The sequence below is a fragment of the Cydia splendana genome, chromosome 15, assembly GCF_910591565.1.
Source record: "Cydia splendana chromosome 15, ilCydSple1.2, whole genome shotgun sequence".
Taxonomy (NCBI): Eukaryota; Metazoa; Arthropoda; class Insecta; order Lepidoptera; family Tortricidae; genus Cydia; species Cydia splendana.
This window is the reverse complement of record NC_085974.1, coordinates 1,232,866-1,252,532: the sequence shown is the minus strand read 5'-3', so window position 1 is coordinate 1,252,532 and position 19,667 is coordinate 1,232,866. Positions and strand designations below refer to the sequence as shown.

The 19,667-nt window shown below is 37.3% G+C and overlaps 1 protein-coding gene across 1 annotated transcript in view; it reads right to left on the bottom strand.

The window, feature by feature from the left end:
- The window catches only part of LOC134797412 (ankyrin repeat domain-containing protein 6), a 110,325-nt gene that overhangs the window by 69,877 nt on the left and 20,781 nt on the right, over positions 1-19,667 (bottom strand). The gene's annotated exons all lie outside the window — the stretch shown is intronic.

The window sequence follows — 19,667 nt, the reverse complement described above, 5'->3', positions numbered from 1 at the left end:
CTTTCAGTGATAAGCCACTACTCGAAAAAAAATTGCCAGGTGGTCCCTGGTAATTGTTTGGAAATTATTTTGTTCATTATAGTAAGCACTTATGAATTGTCATAAATATACAAATACGAGTGTATCATCTTAAGCTAATAAATAAAGTCAAAAAAGCTTAATTGTTCTGTTGATAAATTCACGGAACACTCCAGGGACCACCGGTTAAGAACCACTGGTTTAACAGTTTGCTCTAACTACATTAAGGCACGGCCCAAAGAATTTGTAATTTTCTGGATGCAACGGCCATTAGTAATGAACTTTAAAAAAACCGGACAAGTGCGGATCGGACTCACCCACCGAGGGTTCCGTACTTTTTAGTATTTGTTGTTATAGCGGCAACAGAAATACATCATCTGTGAAAATTTCAACTGTCTAGCTATCACGGTTCGTGAGATACAGCCTGGTGACAGACGGACGGACGGACGGACGGACGGACAGCGGAGTCTTAGTAATAGGGTCCCGTTTTACCCTTTGGGTACGGAACCCTAAAAAGGGCCGTCATAATAGATCAATGCTTGGTCGATGCGGCACCCAAAGGCCCATAACACCCCGATAATAATTGCTCTAATATAACTAGATGTTTGTGTGTTAGGGTAAATACCCTACAGGCCAAAATTTGACGGTTTTACTGTATCTTAAATGTACACAGGTACTCCCCCACCAGACACCGGCGAGTAACAATGAATAATTATGTTTTCTTTGTGAGATTGCACTAACTTGAATATTAAGTGTACCTAATATTGTTATTGTAATAAGTAATAAGATTTCTTTAATGCAATAAAGCAATACAAATAAAGTAATAAATTTAATGTGTGTTTCAATTTAAAGTTTTTCTCCACCTCGATCCAGATTAGTAAGAAAAATATTATAATCTTACCAGCGAGCTGAGCCGAGTGAGAATCGTATGGGTAGTACCTATAGAAATCGTCAATCGAAACTTAAATATTTATTGATTTAATCCTTTTTCAACAAAATTTAAACGACAATGTACAAATGACGGACTTACCTAATGCCATTGCATTCTCTACCAGTCAACCATAGGACCAAACAGAGAGGAAAGAATACTGAATTAACCCTTAAATGCATAGTGTAGGATGCACCCTACACAACATAAACATCAAATTTTAAGCATAATTAGACAAATTTTTTTCTGTATATTATTTCAATAGTTAAACTAATCCATTTTCCTAATTTGTACTTAAATTTACGCGTATTTTAATTTATAAAAATTACATTTGTTTTAAGACGAAATGTGTGAAAACTTGGAAAAACCGGAAGTTGATGATTTTTAGTGTGTGATTTAGGGCAGATTTTTCGGGGTTTGTAATTATTTTTTATTTAAAAACTTTATCATAGGAATATCACAAATAGTGTACCTTTCTGATGACATTAAGATTTTTCCTATATCTCTTACTAATAATTATATATTTGCATAAATATGTCTTAGCCTATGCAACTTCTAACACTGATTTCGCAGTGAAAATCGATGTTATATTTTTTTTTACTATTTTTCCTAGAACCACAGCAAAGAATTATATTGATACATATTAATATCGGACAAAAAGAAAAAATCATGCATTTAAGGGTTAAATAAGAAGCAAACTATAGGTACTTATAAAGTACATAATAATTATATTACTTAAGGCGTAGGGATGTGACGACCCCATCGCCCGCTGGTCTTACCAGTGCAATCAGTCAACGCAGGGCAGCTTGTGGCGAGCTGTTGGGGATTAGCGACCTCACGTACCCGAGTGCTCCTGGGGAGTTCTGTTACCCGCAAGGAGGGTGGGTGGGACAGGATTCTCTGCCTCTGGCTTGCCTTAGCCGGCCGGCCAGAGTGGAGTCGTTAGAGCTATAAGCTCCAGGGGTGGAAGTGAAATATGCATAAGACGCGAGTTGGCATAGTGGCTGTTAACAGCCACTGGGTAGAAAGCGGCGCACACCTCTCGACACCCCTGAGCCGCTCACACCGATGTTGCCCTTGGGCCATCCTAGATGTCGCTTTTTGTGGGGGCCCATCTTGTGAGGGCGAGTCACCGTCTGCCGGAAATAAAATTGCATACCGTTTTATTAGGCAGGCGTCCGGTTTTTTACCCCATAGCTTAGTACTTAGTCCATCGCTTTCACCCAATAACCTAGTTCATTTTAGATTCCATCAACTCTCAATAGTCCTTACACCCTGGCGGGTGCTGCCTCTGCGTGCGTCCCATGACACCGGCAAGGGCAGCCTCCGCTCGGTGTACCCCTTATATTTCATTAAAGTGTCAAAAGGGCCTCTACGTGTTGGCTTCGGCTCCGCGCACGCCTCCCAAAGGTCCGGAACACCATTGTTCCGTGATGGGAAAGACATATTACTTAAATAAAATATATATAAACTACCACATACATATCATATACCTACAATATACTACTCAATACGTGTTCAGAAGCGTGGGCATATAATCTGACAGCTTTATTCGCTCTGATGTCGAAACTTTAATATGCTTATGATTGTTTAAGTTAATTCTGTGGGTGTAGCTATAGGGCCTACCTTTGATAGATTAATTTTAAGACAAATCATTAGTATCTTAGTCATAATCATATGGATATTTAAAGAATGTAAACAAATAACAGGCCAATTCGAACATGCACTTGGACATCAAACCGATATTAGAATGATATCAGTCAGCTGTCATTCGGGCGTTCATTTCACTGAAGCTTGTCCGCACAACGGTCAAGATTCCATTTTTCGATTTTTGGAATCTTTCGCTTGCTCGGATATAAATATTAGCACGAGCGGTTAAACAACAACTTTGCCCCATTGTAAAACAAATAACTATTCAGTCTTAGAAAAATGTATCCTAATCGTTAACTTTGGAAAATGCCGAGTTACCCGAACGTTTTCACCTTTATTTTTCGATGTTATCCTAAAGCACACTGCCCCTTAACCGCATAATTCCATCAAAATTAACTATAACAACCGACATCGCGAGTTGACGCCCGAATAATCACCGACCATTGTGCACGAATCATAGTAATAGTCAGCTTTCTACCGACCATTCTGTGGTCTCCACCCCACACTAGCGTCTTTTAAGCCACCCTACTGTAGCGTCTTTTGAGCGTCGGCTTCTATAGTTCGTTTTTTAGCATTAGAAAGAACTTGAAAGAAGGTAAGCGATCTTGACATGTCTTTTAATTGAAAAACGCTTTTTAAAAATCAATCAATAACTATTACTTATGAAATATAAATGATCGTATTAGATTCATAATTGTTACATATTTGCCGTAACTTATTTTTAAAATGTGTTTTTCAATTAAAAGACACATCAAGATTGTTTACCTTATTTCTAATGCTAAAAAAAACTATAGTCAGCGTTATGGAAAATGGCGTCGCTGCGCAGTTGCGCCAACATTACGTCGAGCAGCGGCCATAGAGTCGACTAGACGCCCACGCTCAGGAGACGCTAGTGTAGGGTAGATGGTGGCTGCTAGACGCAACGTTGGTGCAACTGTACAGCGACACCATTCTCTATGGCGCTGACTAGACGCCTACGCTCAAAAGACGCTAGTGTGAGGTAGCTCTTAGTGGTACCTAAACCTAATGGCTCCTCTACACGATGCGCCAACGTCGGCCAATCCATGGGACGCATTTATGCGTTAGAGGGAGCAAGTGATATTGCTATCTCATTCTACCGCATAGCTGCGTCCCTTGGATTGGCCGACGTTGGCGCATCGTGTAGAGGAGCCATAATATAGTTACTTTACCGGGCCAACCTAAAAACATCAAATGTGAAAATAGGCCAAGTTTTATTTGTCTTACCTAGACACGTCCAAGAATATCAGTTTATTAATTAGAAGATGAAATGGCTAATACAATTATGTCCAGGAAGTCTTAAGTCGTTTTCTTAGTTAGAAACAATGAATGATCAATTGATCATAGACTATTGTGCACAAATCAAAGTAATGCTTAGCTTTCTACCGGCCACGCTGTAGTCTCACCGAACAATGCTTTCAACTTCACTGGGTCAGAGAATAGAAAATTCAGTTGAAAACATGATTTTAAAAAATAGGCCAAGTTATAAGTTCGTGTGTTGTGACACGTGCATTATTTCCAACACTTGCAGTTCTTTAAATACTAAGGTTATTCTAGGTGACTAATAATTATGAGCACGGACGAGTTAAGTTTTTTAGTTGAAATTGGTTGAAGGTAAATATGGAGAAGACTATCTATCAGGTAAAACCGTCTGTAAGCTCTTTCGTAGCTTCTAACTCTTGAAGTTTACACATACTTTACTTTATACAGTCGGCAGAGTAAAAGGAGCGAAGCTCTTCCTTTCTTACCGTGTCTTGACTGAATTTTACTTTAAATACGATAGTTCTTGCCCTATGACGGTTTTCCCGACCAATATACGCCGCCGGTCTTCCCCACATTGACCTAAAATAATATTCATAAGAGTGACTGTCCATATTCAAATCAGCAGTTTAAGAATACTGCTCAGCATTAGGACAAATTGTAGGCTACTACTACTACTACTTTTGACAATTTAGTACACACGTTAGTTTTAATGTATTGTCTCCAGTGCCCAAGGAAAGCTTAAACTGGCATCGACAGACATCGGCTGGCACTATTTTTTATAAATTATAGGGATTTAATGAAATATTTGTTTCTTAGTTATTGAAAAGGGTTTCGTTTAAAAAAACAGACAATTTTTTTAGTCCAAAATTTACGATGTCTAGAAATTTCAACGTTGTTTCGCTGCGCTTTCTCCTCGAACTTGGCCGGACACACTATTCCAACATTTCCAACGTACCCTTTATGATAGCCGTAAAGGAACCCACGCAGTTTTGACCAAGTTCACGACAATTTATGTGCTGTCTGGGCGTCTAAATATGGATGTTAGATTCAATGGAGCTTTGTCGGTAGTAAATGTGGGTTTATGTAATAACAGGTCAATGGCATTGCAGTTATGTTTATTCTAATACAGGAAACATTTTATCTAATAAGTAATATAAAACAGTTTTAAAATTTATAGTATTCTTATTTTACTTCGTACAGGTCTTACGTTCGGTTCAAATCTTGTAAGCTAAATTAGACCCACTTCGATTAACCGATTCAGCTGAAACTTCACATAACTACATTATGCAAGTTGGGTGACAATGTAATATTATGTAATAAATATTAACTCCTACGCCGAAGAGCGGTATCTCAAAAACAAATGACGTTGATAAGGGAATTTTCAGATAAAGAATGTAAGGTAATGTTTGCATTAAATTATTTGAGATAGGTACCGTTAATTGGCTTAGCAGGGCAGTAATATACTATCGAAATGGGAACTCTGAGTTAAACAACGCAACTTAATTTTGTGTTTGGGTTTGTTAAAATTGGCTCGATGTTGCCTGTTGAAAGAAAAGTAGAGTCAGCGATAAGAGCTTATTTAGGTTTGTTTTTTTTTGCAATAAAACCTTATTTAAATATATATAAGCCAGATACTAAAATGATAGTTCGATTGCCCAGTTTCAGATTACAAATCAATGCATCATACTCGTACTACTTTTACCAATTTTTTTTACCAATTATAATTAGATAGATTGGGTAGACAAAGATATCGATTTGCCATTTTAAGTAGGGTAGGGAAAATCAAAAAAGCGTTGGTATGACGACATCAAAAGAACAGCTGGATCAAAATGAGTACAAAAAGCACAAAATAGAATAGAATGGCAAAAATTGAAGGAGGCCTACATCTCAAAGATTGAAAAGGGCTAAAAAGAAGGAGAGAAGAAAGAAGAGAGGGTAGACGTACGGATTTTCAATGTTCTATTCTGTTGTTACATATTATAACAAATATGTATATCTAATTTGCGATTACGTATATCGTCGTCTAGTACCTATACTCACAATACAAGCCTTATTACCGCGGAACTAAAATAACCTAGTAGATAGTTGTACCATAATATTTATTTATTTGGTCAAATCTCTACAGTCTGACAATTATTATTTCCTGATACAACATCAAACATTACCTATATAAAGTCAGTGGTTCCTAACCTTTTCAGTCTGGTCACCCCTATGACTAACTAGGGAACCTGATTTTACCCCTCCTCCCAATGGTAATAAAAAATAAAACGTGTACGTTTGTTGTATTGTTATATTAGGTTAGCTTATTACCCCCGTAAAATACCAGTTTTACCCCCAGGTTAGGAACCACTGACCTAAGTAAATAACACCAGCGCATTGCGTTTGCGCACAAATCATCGTTAACATCCAAGATGGCGGCGTTCTTGGAATCGATCTACAACCGACAAAAACTTGAATTAATTTCGAGTCGTAATTTATATTGGGTCGTTGATATCAATCTTATTTCATGTTATGTGTCTGCTATGCAAATATAGCATGGCATGTTTACTGTGATTTATTTATATCACCTAGTTCAGTTCGTCTGGTTTTTTTTATTTATTATAATTTTTTTTAAAGATGTTGTATTCGTCAAGTGTATAATTTTGACATAAAAGCATAACCATAATTTAGGTGTCAACTACATACGCATAACCATAACTCATTTGTAAAAAAAATTGTATAATTATCTACTTTTTTAGATTTTCAACTTGAAAACATAGGTACGAGATTTCGAAAATATTTCATTAATTATATGTGACCTTATTTCTCTCCTTTTATCTATATAGCAGAAAAGAAAACTTACAGTAAAAAGAAGGACTTTATGCCATAATAAGGCATCACAATAATACATATAATAAATTACTTCGCGATTTAAAGGTAAACGACAAACCCGTTCAAGATATAACTAGGTATTAGGTAGGTACATAACCAATAATAATAAAAAAATGGTAACGGCAAGCTTTTACTGGTGCAGTTATCCATATTTCTACTTCATCATGGCCGTTTAGAATTAATATATTAGCAAATACCCTAGTTATAATCTGTGATATTAATATTCATAATCAATTTAGCCGTTCGCGGCGAATGCAAATTGTATAGCGGGGTGCAACATAGCTCAATTAAGGCTGTGTTAAGTCTAGACCACAGATTAATTAATATAATTAGTGCAACTTGATTATAAGAAGTGGCGCCGAATGTTCATGAAAATATTATCAGTATTGTACAAACATATTTTAGAAAAGGATGGAACGGCTGTGCTTTTATTTGTTTTTTTGCTCAACTTGGCGGCCCATAATGTGCACTACTATGCCCCCAGAACATTAACAACTAAATAGTGCACTACTGTGCCCCCAGAATCTACAATCTGTTGGATCTACACAGGCGCCTATTATTGCTCTGGCTCTCCATTCTGCACGATTTCCGCCTTCCTAAGAAGGCGGAAATCGTGCAGAATGGAGAGCCTTGGTTCACAAAATAACGACCTCATGTGGTCGCGACCCTCAGTCATGAGGAATCGAGGAAGAAGAAGTGGCCCCAGAATATTAACAACTACATTGTCACTACTGTGCCTCCTAGTCATGGACAAATTAATAATATTTTTTGAAATAAAATTGTTAGTTATTGGATCTCAGAAGAAAACGGAGATGGCGGGAAAGAGGGGAGGCCTTTGACCAATAGTGGGATACCTACTCTTATAGGCTAGTAAAAAAGTTTTTGTATTGACAGGCCAATTCGAACGTATACTGACATCAGGATGATATTTGAATCATATATTATTATTTAGTTACCGTGCGTCTCGTCTGCACCACCTAGATGTACGGACCAGTACGATCGAAATGCACGATACCTAACTAAATAAAATGAAATATTATTCTGATGTTCAGAATATAGAAAAGCAAAACATATACGGTATCGAAAGTATGTAAATGTTGGTCAGCCGATAAAGTCTTCAATATTTATTAAACAATTATACGCTAGTCAGATCCCAATGCATAATTCCAAATTTAAAATAACGTTTTAAATTTGAATCTAATTAATATTAATTTACGACAGGTTGTTCTTATAACCTAATCGAAGATGTTACTTTTTATTGCCAGATTATTTATTGTCGACTCAAATACGTACCCAAACAGCGCTAAAAGGTTTTGTATTTTTAGCTTGCACCGTCTCTGAGGCCAATTCTGGTTTATCAATTTGTTAATGGTTTTGATCTCGGTTCGATACGACCTTGACGTTCGCCTCGGTGATTGGTGCGCATCTTATGCACGACATTCATTGTATTTTACATGCACAGTCACCTGCAATAATATGTTACTCTTCGAAGGCCGCAAAAATATGTGACACGCTCTTATGGCTCTACAAATAAGACCGTGTCAGATATTTTTGCGGCCTTCGTAGTGTAACATATTATTGCAGGTGACTGAACCAATCAGCGTGAGCAATCTTTGAGGTCGTAACAAAACAAGATCAAAATCGTAACAAATGGTTAAAATCGTAATAAGCTGTAGTAAGGCGAATTACAAAATAAATTATTCCTCGTGTGATGTTTTCATGAAACTCGCTTTCAGCTCGTTTCATAAACCCACACGGGTATTTTTAATGCCTTTCATTATGAAGCAGTTACATAAACTCTTCTTCTTCAACATAGCGTTTTCCCGGCCTAGCGCCAGGGCCCGCTTTCCTACTCAATCTTCTCCACTCCCGGTCTTCGGCATCCTCAGGCGTGAGATTGTTCTCTTCCATGTCCGCTATCACGACGTCCAGCCAGCGCTTCTTAGGCCTAGCAGTCACAAATGTATACTACTATGTATCATTTTACTGCAGTGTCTGCAATATTAGTAAATAACATGCAACTGGCTACTGCTTGGAGATCTGCTTTAGCGTTCATGTTCAGATATGTATGCGCAAAATTGCCGATTGTATCTGACGACTATAGTACATCGTCGCACTTGTTTATGTTTGTGTATCATAAATGCCTTCATTAAATTAGCAGATTCCTAAAGTTATAGCACTTTTATGAGCCAGTTCATAAAGTATACCGTTTATGACTTAATTTCACCTTTGCAACCGTAAGCTCCACAAATATATTCGATTTTGTACATTAGCTCTTGGTGATAAGGTTCTTTATGATTTAATTTCACCGCTGCAACCGTAAGTAACATAAATATGTATACGATTATGTACTTTATTCCTTGGTATTAAGGTTCAAACGTATATAGTTATGTTACTGACTACTATTTGATCTTTGACCAGCAAATTATCTGCATAACGAGTTAACAAGAAGTTAACTGTAGTTTAATGCGCGTATTTAATTTGCTATTAGTATAATCTTCTACTAGAACGTAAAATGACTTTGAAATTCGAACATTTCTTTAGAGTTACGACCTTTTTATTTTAGCAAGCATTTGGATTAAGAAATTAGTGAATCAAGTTTATAGAATTTGGGTCTTATGTTTTGGAGATAAGATTCATAATAGTATGTATATCGTATTTCTTGTACAGTTTTGTAGACTTTTATTGCTGGGAATAAAACAAGTGTCTCCAAAGAGATAAGAGATGAAGTTGATATATGTAAGTGTTTTAACCCTAATCTTGGCAGTGTATCTTTAAATGCACACAATTTTAACTTACTTAATAATTTTGCATTTTAAATTAAAACCGACTTTCAAAATGATCCGGGTCTTGTTTGAAACATTCAAGTCAGTAATATTATAAATATTATTGGGAACGACATTCGGAAGATTGCGGGTCACTTCTGGCTGAGATTGGCTTAGGACCGGGATAAGTGGTGTACTCGAAGAGAGGCCTATGCTGGCTATGCTAAGCAGTGGACCATAAAAGGCTGATATGATGATGATGATGATATTATAATGGGATCTCGAGTGAACTCTTCTAACATCCTATTCCTAGACATACATATAGTGATATTGGTATAATTATCAATTTTATAGTAACTCTTGTGTTTACTGTGGGAAATCATTGCAATGGAACTGCTGACCATAATATGATGGCATTCTAAACTATTTTGAAAAGTATATTTTCTGTTAATTAAGATTTGGTATACAGTTTCTAGAAGGGTTTAAGGTTAAATCTATTAAGGGTCCAAAATGAATAAAAACAATAGTATTTTATATATGTTTAGAAGTAGATAGTTAATCGCCTTTTGATGGCTAACTCATTAAGGATAATGAAACAATACGACAGAGTCACGAGCCACGATTACCTGGCCCTACCTATTCTACATTTAGGGTTGGCTCTATGTTTTTAGAGTTAAAATATGCGTATGAGTATGAGTAAAAGTCTGCAAGGATTTTGATAGCACACGCAGTGCAAGTGTTATTTTAAACGTCAATCTTCTATGAAATTATGACGTATTTTAAATAATAATAACACTTGCACTGCCTGTGCTATCAAAATCGTTGCACATTTTTCTTGGTCTAACTCTATGTTGATTTTTAAATATCAGATGTGAGAAATTATTTAAATTTGTAATAAACACTTTATTGCACGAAAAGAAATACGTTACAGCGGATAATATAATGGTGTAGTACAAAGGCGAACAATATATATAAGATAATAAGATAAGGCGAACTTATCCCTATAATACAATGGCCAGAAATAGCTGATCCGTGTCATAATCGAGTGAGCGAAACCAGATCTTTTAGTAACACAAGGCTGTCACTCCTCGGTCGATGAAAAGATCGAGATATGATTCGACCTAAACTTGTGTTATTATTAGTGATGTACCGACTATTGATTTGGCCGACTAGCCGACTAATCGGCGCTCGAATGGCCGATTAGTCGGCTAGTCGGCCAGATCATTAGTTTCGTATAAGTTCTGGTGAAAAACAATAGTTTTGCTCCTTTGATTGCGCTATTCATCATATTAGCTTGGCTAAAAGGTGTTCTCTACAGGTTCAAAGACCTATCCTATCACATGAATTCTCGTTCAATTTCTGTCTTTCTTTTATTTTGCGATCGTGAGCAGACCGTCAGTACAGCTTGAAGGAGGTATTTCCAAGGCTCTATTTCCCGTACGTAGTTAAGAACCTATCCCCTGTGGTTTGCGTACTTACGAGCAACGTTACCTGTCTAAATTTTGCAATAACATTAATAGTTCCCCATGGCTCCACCATTAAAAAAAATGAATAATAATAAAATTATTTTACTATCGAACTTGCCCATGAAATTAAAGGAGAATCAGCTGAGATCGACCTGTAGAGGAAAACACCAGCCCACCAACATGATAATGATCGAACGGTCAATTTTATGAACAAAAGTTTTCGTACTTTTCGTATGCACCCTGAATAGGTATTTTAGTAAAATAGACATAAAACATATGGTAAATATTGACTGTTGATTTCATTTTTTTCTGTTTTTCTTTCACTAATAAAGTGCCGACTAATCGGCCATTTTTGCCGACTAGTCGCCGACTTATCGCCGACTACAAATGTGGCCGGATAGTCGGCTTTCCCGACTAGTCGGTGACTAGTCGGTACATCCCTAGTTATTATATCTCTACTAAGTACTATCTGATCCATATTGATACAATTCTATTTGAAATCGTGATCGTTAAGAATTATACTTGGTTTGAGAAAATATGTTTTATTGACGAGTACCGTATAAATAAATATAAATCGAATCCAAATAATTAATAATTACATATTGAATATCGCATGTAATAGATTTGACTCGAGACTGTAAGATTTACGTACATATATAATGTTTTCTATTTGTTAGTAATACAACAAATAGAAAACATAGTAGACAACACTGACAACCCTATTACGGCATGTAGTCTCAAAATAAGGGGCGTTTGAATTCCTTCGGCCGAGGTGTACAATCGCCTTCTCACGATCTAACTCATTAACTACGATAAAAAGTTAGGTTTTCCTTTAAAGGCGGTCAGGGATATACTTACATTATACGTACCTGTATTTGGTGTGTACTGTGTTTATAAAAATATTTAATTCAAAGCATACAGGTGTGAGTGTGACTTAAAATATTTAAATATGGAAAGAATGGGTCTGGCCTTTGCTAACAAACCTTGATAAGAGTAACCTCAAGGATACCAAGGTCCTACCTACCTCAAGGTCAAGGTCTCCATCAACGGAGACTTTAAAAATCCATGCAACAGTAAATATTTCTAACGCTACCCAAGTATAGTTGCATTGCAACCGGCAATCTTTCTGCTCCAAAACACAAAGGCCACAAGACTGAAGCCATTGTTGCTTGGGAAATTAGTACCATAAACGTACCGCTAAACGGCGGTTAAACTGCGGTTTAGAGGCGGTTAGTGGTGAACGGGAGCACTGGGCTCGGTAAAAATAGACATATTTTGCTATGAATAGTTTATATAAATACATATATTACCTAGTTTTAATATTTAAGATCGTAATTCGAAAGTAAGTTTTCAAGTTGATCAGCATGCAGCAAAGAAAATGTGACGTTTTAAGGCAAAAGGTGCTATACAGTTTCAGATTTCGAAAACGGCGGTTTCTTATTAGGATATTAAAGATGTAATAAGTTAACAATAGACAATAAGTTACCTTAGAGTGTTTTCACATTGCCCGTTCCGATATCGGATGTCGGATGAAAGTAAAATGTGAGATATATGTGTCTTTACTTTATGTATTTATTTATTCATTTAAAAAATAGTTATTACTAAAAAACGATCATCATCATCATTATTCTTAAGAGCCTAGCTCTTGTCGGTGAAGTAATCGCCATTCCGTTCTTCTCTCTGCCACTGTTTTGAGCTCCTGATACGTCACTACGTTAATTTTCTTTTTGGCCTGGTCAATATATGCACGTCTCGGTCTTCCTCTGCCAACTAAAAAACGATAGATACGCAAAAAAAGCAGACTTCATGCCATATATGCTGCAGCTGTTTTTCTAATAGGCGTCTTCCAACATCCGATATCGGAAAGGCGCTTCCGATAAATTCAGCCATGTCGGAGCTAGGGTTGAAAAATCCCGGAAAAGTTCCCGTTTTTTTCTAAAAACCATGTTTTTTTAAGTTTTATTCGGAAAAAACAATGTTTGTATATTTTTCCGAAAAAAACAAAAAAATCGGAAATTAACGGAAAAAAACGCACTTTGAAAAGAACTTGTGAATTTTTCCATTTATATTTAATCCATAGAGGTAACTATACACCTGCTTAGTCATGTGTTTTGTTGTCTAAATGCTGGCTGGCGATCGTTTGTGAAAATATCTATTGACTTTCACGCTGTCATTAGCTATAGTTTAAAAAAGTTTCGTTTCTTTCCCAATAAAACTGAAAAATACCGAGAAAAACAAAAATTTCAAAACGTCCTGAAAAAAACGATTTGATTTTTTCGAGAATATTCATCGCTAGTTGGAGGTCCCCGTCAGCTGTCGAAAAACGCTCTTAAATGTACCGTTCGGATGTCTACTGCAGCTGCATTATAACATTTATTACATGATTCGAGACTTCGTAAAAACAAGTACAGTTCTTACGACTAGACTTAAGAGACTCGAGTTCCTACCAACACTGCTATAAACAAATACAAAGTACCAAAGTAATTATTCCCGGCGGCACATTCAGCCACAGGTCGTTACGTGCGTGTCTAATCTGTTGTGCCGCAACAAAGATGGCGGAACAAAATGCTGTTTCATTACACGCATACAGGATTGTCTAATGATTATTGAAATCTTTAGCGTTATTTTTAATAGCTTTTATGCACATTTAATTTGTCTAAGACATTTTATACTATTCAATTTTAATTGTATTGTACTTTGTTCTATGGATAGGTAATAAGCACAAGTTTATGTTTCGATGGCTGACAGATAGTCTTCCAAAATGCACTCCGAAGAAAAACGCCACGAGTCCGATATTGTACGATAATTCCCACAACGGGAAACTAACGCGTTTAGTGCTGCAGTTCAATAACCGCGACCGATGTCTGTTTGTAGTCTATAGCCATGGAAACAACGAGGTACAGCTTAAAACAGTTAAAGCATTTTGCACATGGATTAAGCGGTTATTAAATCCACACTTGTGAACGAGGCCCGTTGTCAGGCTCGATGTCGAGCCATGTCCCTGGCAACGATCGTTTTCCGTTTCACAAACAACATCAGAACATCGTTTACAATATTGAAAATAATATAAAAAATCAACGGGTTGCACTCCGGGAGTGCTGGCAGAAGTGAAAACTCAATGACATTGTAACAATTTTTCGATCAGAACACGTGTCCGTCTTACGAATCTTACGGTCACGTGACCTGTCGCGAGTTTAACGTTTTTTCCCATCACAAAAAGTGTACAGCGCCGCTAAAGAAGTTTTCACTTCAAAAAATTGTTCTCGAATTGCTAAAAATATTCAATGTTTAATATTTTAATTCTTAAACGATTTCTTTCACTGTTCTGTTGGTGAAACGGAAAACGGCCCTTGCAGGAGTCATCGGGGTCCGATATCGGGCTCCGTTCGCAAGTGCACGGCGACCGTGTGGATCTAATAAACCCTTTAACATTTATTGTAAACATACAGAAGTTTAATCTACATGTACTTATACTATACGATTGCCTACTGTACTGACTATAAAGTGGCAAGTAAGTTTAGAAAAAATCAGCTGTTGTTCTAGACCCAGCCCAGGGCCCACGTACCTTGCACCCATTTTCTCCCCTCTAAACGTTTTAGTAGTAATATATTTAGGCCCACTTGCACCATCCACTAACCTGGGGTTAACCGGTTAAAGATTTTTTTATTTTTTTTTTTTTCTCGCAGGGGTAAATACGTTTACGTATCTCACCCCCGGGCTGCGAAGGCCCGTTGGGGATGGGGTGGTATGTGGGACTCGCTCCTCCCGTATTCTCTCTGATTACTCAGAGGGAGGGGAGGAGAATACCCACTAACTTCCCCTGCGGCGTTACCCTCTCTGCCGTTTTCGGGGAGCACCATGAGATCACGAGTATTCTACCAGGATGCTCCCCCGAAACCGGTTAAACCTGAAGTTACCATGGTTATCAGTACAATTTGACACTGGGTTAACAGTTTAACCGCTTAACCCCGGGTCAGTGGGATTGTGCAAGTGGGCCTTAAAGTTATGTCTCAAATTATTAGCAGTCCCCCATTTTAAAACGACCAAGCTGTAATGTGCTGTGGGGATCACAGGCCGAGGTTAGGGGTTAATTGCGTCCCTCAGACCCCATAGGTATTGCTTCGGGTCTGCACCGACCGTGTAGCAACAAAACGTGCCTTATTTATCTAGGTATTGTACGAGCAGATATTCACAGATGTCGCAATTTGAAGAGAGGATATTCTGTCTAAATAGTGTTAAATTTATTCATTAAAGCTACCGTAAAATTTTAACTAAAACTTGCATCAATTTAAACTGTTACTGGAAATAAGCTAAAGTTCAAAAACATAGGTAGGTATTCAAGAAGAAGAGACTTCAGAAAATAGTATATTATTTAGGTACAAAAGAGGCTGACTTTCAATAAAACGGACTATGTTTTAGTGAACAAGATATTAGACTTATATAAAATTATTTATATAAGTATTCAAAATACTGAGTAACTATGCACTAAAAAAGTGTCGTTTACATATTATTGTATTGTACATTGTACCGCAATAGTAGATATCAGTGAATTACGACTACCTACTTTTGAGTTTAGAAAAACTCTAATCTTAAAAAAAAACTAGTAGGCGTATAACAGCAAATATCGAACATGTAAACTCGTCGCTATGGTCGGTTCGCACCCGATAGACCAATGTTTTACACAGCGAGCGATATCTGCGCGTGATCAACTCCACGCCCTCTTACTTGCCAGAATATAAGTTTAGCCTTTACTTGTGATATTTAAAGACAATATATCACATATTCCATTTTCTTAATGCCACCCTGGTATTTGCTACAAATGGTCTCGACGTAAAGGCGTAAATGTGGACATTGATTTGAATGCCCTGACCTAGAAGTTTCCAGTTAGAATTTAAAAAACTGTCTTAGGTCCACTTGCACCATTCCACTAACCCGGGGTTAACCGGTTAAACCTGGAGTGACCATGGTTACCAGTACAATTTGACACTAGGTTAATGGTTTAACCGCTTAATCCCGGGTTAGTGGGATGGTGCAAGTGGACTTACTTAGGTTGACTAAAAGTACAATCATTTTGGAAAATGTCTTTAATAGGTAGTAAAATGTGCAATAAATGCAATAAACGAAAATGTTCTTAATAAAAACCCTACAATTTTTTTTTGGATGTCTAACTATGTAGGTATATGTAAGTAGCCATTGTAGGCACTGTATCATATCGATTTTATTTCGCATGTAACCATTACCTAATTTTTTTTATAATATAGGAGGCAAACGAACAGACGAATCGCCTGATTGTAAGCGATTGCCGTCGCCCAAGGATACCTGCAACACCAGAGGGGTTGTAAGTGCGTCCTGGCTTTAAGATGGGAGTACGCTTTATTTAAGGTTTTGAAGGTCGTATCGGTCCGTAAATACGGCAGGCGACAGTTCATTCCACAGTTGAGCTGTGCGAGGAAGTTTCTGGAGAAACGCACAGTTGAGGACTGCCAACCATCTAAGTGGTGAAGATGGAAATGTTGTCTCGTAGAGCGATGGCGGAGAGAAGCGGCAGGGATTGATCGGAACAATTCTTCGGAGTTATAGGTATGTACAAAAAATATGAATTTTATGATATCCATCATTGATTGATGTAAATCAAAACAAAAGATAAAAGGGATATTTAAAATTAGTGAGTATAATGAATTAGTGAGTTCCCAGCGGCGTGAGGAACAAAATGGCCGCCCGTGGTGCTGATCGTACGATTAATTACGACAATGAAGAGGCAGTGCTCTTGTTTTTATGAATATGCATATGAAAACTTCCTTTACAATCTCATGCTGTTTTGGTTCATTGTGATAAAAAGTGAACGAGGTTGTATGTGTGTGTCTTGGGCTTTGGCAGAGTTATGAAGAGTGTTATAGAAACACGTGGCATTGTTGGCACCGGCTTCTACTACCTACTATAATTCAAACTTCAAAACACTTTGTTGCCAAAACATGAAAGGTTGACAGTCGCAGAAATAGGAAAGCAATACAACAATGGTTGGTTTCCTCAGGATGTTTCCTTTACCGAAAAGCGACTGGTAAATGTCAAATGATATTTCGTACAAGTTCCGAAAAACTCATTGGTACGAGCCGGGGTTTGAACCCGAGGCCTCCGGATCAAAAGTCGCACATCCTTACAGCTAGGCTATCACTTATTGACTGTATCACAAAAACCAGCTCAACCAGATGTAGGTACCCTACAGGAAGTAAGCCGAAAGTCAACATTGTTCTCGTGTGAAATTCCACTGGTTTTGATTATCACGGCTCAAATAGACACTGTTTGTTCCGTAGTTTTACAAACTGTACACATTACGATTAAACGAATTTGATCCAGTCTGTGATAGTGCGTCAGAAGATTTACAGTGGCATACAGAATTAGACTAATCTGTCAATTTAGTATTTGACATACCTTCGTAAAAATTAGAAATACAAGTACAAAAATAAATGTAACTTTAATTTAAGAGAAATCATTTTACTTCATATAATTCGGACCAATTTTTTGACTCTTAAATGTTAAAAGAAAGAAAACACAAGTTATTTTTTGAACAAGTATTTTTTTCTTCTTTGTCTGGGAATAAGTTCTATTTAAAACTAATGTAAGATGAACACCATTAAGTTACTAGCAGTAATATACGTGCAAAGTAAGTTGTCAAATACAAATGGTGTTTTCTTTTACAAGTTTTATTAATGAGTTGACGTTCCCTGTTCGTTTCCTTGGGTATTACGTAAATGTAAATAAACTGGTCATGTTATTGTGTGACTCGGTAAATAAGGCAAAGTTCATTGGTTGAGTTTGTTTAATTTTTTAAATGTCAAAACGCGCCTACTCACGTTACGATATTGTCGGAAAGCATAAAATAAAAATGCGACCAACATGAATGCTATAAGCTTAAAGGCCTGTGCACACCGGCTGCGTGTGGGTAGACGTGCACATGCGCGTTGTAATATACAGTTCCTTATGAGAGACGACGCACCGCTTGCGTGACGTGTGCGTGTGCGGTTCCAGCGTTTAAGCGCATGCGCGCATGCATGTCTACGCACACGCAGCCGGTGTGGCCTGGCCTATTAATCCACTCCTACTTACTGTTTGTGTTGTGTTTTTATTACTGCTTAGTGCTTGAAAGTGGAGACCTAGAATCTCCGAAACATGTCGCTCGAATGACTAAAAACACGTGAGCTAAACCGTAAAGTTAGCTTAATGAGTAATATAACGTCTATATTCGTTCTGCCACACTTTGTGTCAAGCAAGTCAGTGCAGAGTTAACTTAGTTAGACAGACTAGGTATATTTACTTTTACATTTGATTGCAGCCTGTCATGGAATTTACTGGGACCAGATACATTGCCAGATGGACTTGGAGGGGACCGTGCCAGAAGGTGTAGTGCCCAAGGATCAGATCGGCCGGTTCCCCTGGATTGGCGTCATTCAGCATGATTTCTGTATGTCTCTCTGTCAAATTACATTTTCCTGTAGGTTAGTTTTTTAAGGAAGATAAAACTTTAAATTATTCATTGGTATTCGTCAAATTTTAGGCCAGTCATCTTCAAAGATGGAGTGAGCGATATGCAAATGAGAATTATAAGATTGATTAGAATGAAAAAAGATGTTGAATAATTATTGTCCATTATTTAGGTACCTGGTGATCATAATACTTTACGGCGAACAAATCATTCGCCAAAGTCGCGAAATCATCAGTCGCGATTGTCGCGAAAACTTTTGATCGGATATTATATACGAAATACTTCTTCTTTGTATGTATATGTATACAAATATATCCCACTTAGTAGACGCATAGAATAATATTAGTAAAGAAAGAGTGGTAACTCCATACATCAGTTTTCTTACCAAAACGCGCGTTATTTCGTAGTCGACATCTAGCGTCAAGTAGCGGAATATATCAGTACTGCTAGTCGACAATAGATGTCGCGGCGAACAAAAACTCTAATGCTCAACAATTTTCAGCTATTATTTTAACCGGATTACTCGAAACTCTATTTTCAACTCCTTCTGCTTCTAATATTAGTTGTAAATTGTTTTAGCAGTACATTTTTCGTCAGTAGCGACACTTGGGCCTTCTGGTGTCAAGTAGCGGTACTGATAGTTCCACTACTTGACGTTAGATGTCGACTACGAAATAAGAAAACTGATGTATGGAGTTACCACTCTTTCTTTACTTATTATACTCTATCTATGGTAGACGTAAGGTTATCTTACTGGCGCGTGCAAGATGGTTATTAAAAGGCAGGAAGATAGAAGTGTCCCTAGTTGATAAGTAACCAATCAGTTGAAGTGGGCACGTGTTGAAGCGTCTTTGTGTCCACGACGAACGCACGACACTAGCTCCCATAAGATAAATAGATAGGTCACGTCTGTCTTATTACCATCGCCCGCACTCTTAACATAACTCCATAATTGTGCTCGCAGCCATAATTGTGTTTTTAGTTTTAAGATATATTTTGTAATAATATGTATGCTAGTTTTAAGGTATTTATCTATGGGCCAATAGTTGCCTGAAAATAAATGTTTTCATTCATTCATTCATAACTATATCCATCGGTGGACCTTATGCCTTTTGTAATAAGGTCCACCGATGGACAGTTAAGAGTGGTGCTGTTGGTACGAATATTCTGTATCGTTTCCACACACCCGAAACCTAAGCTGTCATTAT